Genomic DNA, 5,203 nt, shown 5'->3' with positions numbered 1-5,203 from the left:
TTTTTATTGTTGATTTCTGTGAAGTCTATAAATGAAAACAAGAAAGAATGAAATCCTGAGAGCATGGTTACATTTTATTGCATTTTCTGGGAAACATGTAAGGCTTATGATAAGACAGTAAACTACCAAGTTCTACTGACTTCTAAAAATGTAGTTAAATGACACACACATGCTCTGTCTCTCTGTCTCTCTCTCTCTCTCTCTCCTACACACACACACACAAATCTATATTTGGTACCTCCCTTGAAGCTAAGTAGTCATTTAATATGTAGTCACTTCACGGGTTTAACAAATGCCAAATAATTTACATACCAAACACGTTTTACTTGAAACTTTAATTATATATCTGTGAACACAAATTAAAAACTTAAAATAGAAAGTATTCTTTTATTTTTTAAATACTTTCCTTATGCCACATGTTGAATTTTTCAAAAATTAAAAATTTTTGTTATTATGTATTATGCTATAGAACATCAGAAATTATTCCTCTATAAAACTATAATTTTGTATCTTTGGAGTCTCTCTTTTCTCATACCATATTCAAATACTAGTTATCATTAATTTACTTTCTAGGATGTTTAAAGTTTTAGTTATTTTCCACTAATTTTTTTGAGACATTTAATATCAGTCTTGCCTATTCATGGACAAAGAACTCCCTCTTCCTCTGAGGTTCATTGAAAATCACTAATAAAAGACAAATTAACAGGAGAAAATGCATCCACCTTTCCTTTAATGTGTATATGCATACAGGAGAACCATAGCACATATGAACTCGAAAGAGGGATCAGATTTTTGTAGCATACAAATCCCTTTACAGAGTGTGGAGAGCAATTAACAAGGCCGATGACAGTAAATGTTTAGTACGTGACAGTAAACTGTTCAGGTGATAGCATATGATTTTTTTTTTTGGAAGATGAATAAGACCAACAGTTATGAAAAGACAAAGGCAAAGAGGAGAAACTGTACAGGACCCAACTTGTCTCATGCAGATAAAGATTCTTAGGAAATCCCTCTGAACTGTTCTCACAAGAATAGAATAGATGTCCTGTGTGTGGAGAACTTTCATTTTTTTCCTTTCTCTTTTAAAGAACCTGCCAGAAGTGCATGTGCTCACTAGAAAGAGACAGAGCGAGAGGAGCCAAGCAAAAAAGTACCCTCCACAGGGAATGGCCATGCTGCAATGCCTTTGAAGTATTTGATCCCCAACAGATACAGAATCAATAATTTATCAAATGAATTAAGTCCATCAAACACAATATTTATGTAAGTCTAAAGACATAACACTATATTCTCAAAGTTTGAGAAGCTTTCCAAAGTTTTAATTTTTCTGAGTGAACATAATAATTTGTTACTTATAGAAGAAATTCTGATAGCCCAAGTTAATTGATCTAATTCGTAAGTTAATTAGAAAATGGAAAAAGAAATGAGGCAAGAAATGGACAATATACTTAACGATTATGTAACCCTATAGCAGCAGTCTGCACAAACCCGAAAGTGCTGTTGCTTTACTTAAGTGTCAGTGTTGAAACAGTTCATAGAGCCCCCGGTCTGTTTCTGCCTTTCTCTTTCTTACATAGTAACGGTACTTACGCAGTGTTTAGCTGGAGCTCAGCCAGATTGTCCTGTTCATGTACCGTGAGATGGAACATGCTATAGGAATCACCAGGATAGAAAACCTATTCCCAAAGTCGGGGAGGCCCAGGTGGGAAGGTGTAAAAGTCTCAGTGGCGGCCAGAAAGTGCAGACCATACCTTAGTATCTAAGAGGTCCTGTTAAAAGTGGGAAAGTCTGAAATATTCATTATTGCAAAATATGTCATTGAACATCAATGTTTCTGGTACAGATTTGTTGTTTAGAAGAAAATCTAGAGGCTATGGCTGTGGGAAAGCAGCAAAATGTGCAGTTTGCCACTAGTTTCAGAGGAAGATCTCTGAGCTAGAGACTCTGCTTTCTTGGACTGTGGATAAGTACCCCAAAAGAAAAAAATATTTAGAAGCAGGGCTGAAGGGAGGGAGGAAAGAAAGGGAAACAAAGAAAAGAACAAAAAGCATGAAACAGAACACAAAAATGTGGGACCTGGTCAGAATGGAGGCAGTACTTACAGGGAAGCAGGCAAACAGAGGAGAGAGAGTTGTACAGTTTGTGAATTAAGCGATCCTCTTGGTCCCTAAGAAGGAAAGGACTCAAATCATGAGTCAGATTCAAAGAGCAATAACAATGGAAATGAGAGGAACCATCTGGCATATGGATGAAATTTATAGGGAGAGAACATCCTTTAAATGTGAAAGGACTGCCCCAAAACCTACAATCCAAGGATTAGCATTTAGTATCTTTTCCTTTTTTTACTAAAATTTTTTGTAATAATAACAATACCCTGACTCTGGATACTAGGAAAGCCTAATTCAATGTTGTACAGTATTCCTCAGTGTTATGGAATGATGGGTTCTCTTTCTTTTCTTTCTTCATATTCTAGAGGGAAAACTTGGTTTTAAAATATTCTCTTCCCATTAGGCTGTTTTATCTATTTTGTTTTCTCTTTCAAAAAATTCACAGGGGATTCTCACAGGAAACGGAATTAAAATACCTCGTGAGAGAGTTGATAATGATGAGTGCATCCTGAACTTACTTTTAATCATTTTAATTATGTATCTTTCGAAAATAGTGTTTACAAAATATTACATGAGACATATACTAATACAAGGAACAGTAACGTAACAGCAGTCTTAGTTATTATTTTAGTTTTATAATGTCTCCATTATTTATTTATTTTTAAGAGAGACTTTGCTATAGGGCGTGTGTGCACACCCAAAGAGAGACAGAAAATGAGAAATCACCTTCCAGGGGCGGTAGCCACACCACAATCCCATCTCCACCATTCTCCTCTTAGGACCTTTAGCATGCACACACAAGCATCTGGCATGAATTTTAAGCCCCCCATGTCAGGGATTCCAATTGTGAGTACATGTTAGTTCAGCAATGTAACCATTACGCCACCTGCTGGTACCAATATCTACATTATTTTAACCTAAAATAAATGTCCAACATTAAATCTGATCCAATTGTGTGTAAACATTGAAGAAGCATGGAATTGTAAGAAGAAAGGGCCACAGAATGTAAAATGCATCATTCAGATGTTTTACGTGAGTACCTGTTGTGTACATATTGGGTACCAATTTGGGGCAAAATAAAGTTAGTAGATAGGCCCGTAGTTAAAATACAATGAAAATTGAGAGAGTATAATATAAATGTAGAACTGGGAAGTTCATGATCTAAAGAGCTTATTATTTATCTTTTCACATTATTGTTACCAGGGTTAGATTTCCTGACCATGGGTCACTAATAAAACTATGAGCGTGAAGCATGGTGAAGGAGAGTACTGCTTTACGGCCATGGGCAAGGCAAGGAGCACAGGCAGCTAATGCTGAGAAGACCCATTCTCCCTGCAGTTTTCCACACATGCATTGTCAAGGACAAAATTAAGCTTAGGTGATCTCAGGTATACAATCTGCTTGATGATTGGTTCAAAAGCACATGATTTACAGATGGATGTCTGATTGGTGAGGCCTTAGGCAATCAATTTTTGTCCTGGCAGAGCAATCACTGTGTTTCTGGCATCATATTCGGTGGTCTATGTGTGCTTCTATCCAGCAATTCTATCTTGCAAAACATTTTAAAATTTGAGTCCTAATCTTATGTCTTTCTTCATGTGGGTGGTTTATTTTTTTTTTCTTTTTCATTTATTTATTTATTTATTTTACATTTTTTAATACATTCAATCACATTATTTAGCTTAGAAGGTGATCATTTCAATATAAGGACATTTCTCCCCGGTCGAGTTGATAAAAATATAACAACACTCCCTCCCTGCCTCAACAATGCTGTCTTCGTATCCCTACTCCAAATGTTCTTCCCCAGGCCCCACTCCTCCGCACACACCGCATCTGTCATTCACATCCACCTCTTGTGTTTGTCCATCCTTTAGTCCGTCAGTTTCAGTTACTGAGTGTGGACATTCGGTATATATTACGTGGGGACATACAGAGTCTCTCCTTCATAGCCCGGCTTGCTTCACTCAGCAGTAAATCTTCCATATTTTTCCACTTTCTGTCAAAAGCTAGGGTTTTGTTGTTTTTAATGACTGAATAGTATTCCATAGAGTATACGTGCCACAGTTTCATGTGGGTGTTTTTAAACTCCTATATACCCATGACTCATGGTCAATACTTATATTGCATACTTTAACTGTGCCTCAACTCTTTCATAATTCTACAGTTGAGAAACTAATTTCTATAACAGAAATGCAGATAAGAAAGGTTACAAATTCTTCAGTAAGACTCCTTTTTGATTCATTATAATAAAACAGACAATTTTACAACAGGAGTTTAGGGAGCAGTGTAAGAGAAAGTGGGTAATGGGTCACATTTGTAAACTTATTACCATTTGAAGGTGGTTTTCTTTAAGCTAATATAAAATATACCCTTCAAACATTGTCCTCCTGATATGGAATAGGGGTAACCAAACTCAGCGACAAAACCATAACGCCACCTGCTGGTACCAATACCTACATTACTTCATAAGGTCATATTTGGTATGCTGTTGAGGATTTTTTTTTTTTTTTGGTATGCTGTGGTGTGCTCATTAACAAACTGCATCAAAATTTCAAAGGCTTAAAAGAAAAGTATTGGGGACCAGCAGTTGATGTGATGGCTATGTCGTTGAACTCCCATGTAGTCTACCGCAGTTTGAGTCCTGGTCCCAGTGGCTTAAACTCACGCCAGGTGCGTGTGCATGAGTGCCCAAGATCCAGAGAGGAGAATGGAGGAGAAGGGATTGCAACATGGCCATCCCTCCTGGGGGCTGATTTCACGCTTTCTGTCTCTCTGTCTCTCTTTCTAGTGAGTGCTCACGTCCTATAGCAAAAACCTCTCAAAAAATAAAAATATTTTCTGGCTTCAACATATATCACTGGCTGGTGGTTTAAAGACTCTGCTCTACATCTTGTTCCTTCAAATACCGAAGTTATCAATAATATAAAGTATTATCAGTAATTTCCAGGTTTAAATGAGGTAAAGAATAATGTAGAGGCTATTATATACTTCCATTTGTATATAAAACAATATTTATACTATATTGTATTTTATGGATTAAAGTAACCAAATGGGAAAATCTATAATAATGAATATAAAAAATCATTGCAAATGGC

Source organism: Tupaia chinensis, unplaced genomic scaffold (assembly GCF_000334495.1).
Source record: "Tupaia chinensis unplaced genomic scaffold, TupChi_1.0 Scaffold143422_1, whole genome shotgun sequence".
Classification (NCBI taxonomy): Eukaryota; Metazoa; Chordata; class Mammalia; order Scandentia; family Tupaiidae; genus Tupaia; species Tupaia belangeri.
This window is presented reverse-complemented; position numbering follows the sequence as displayed.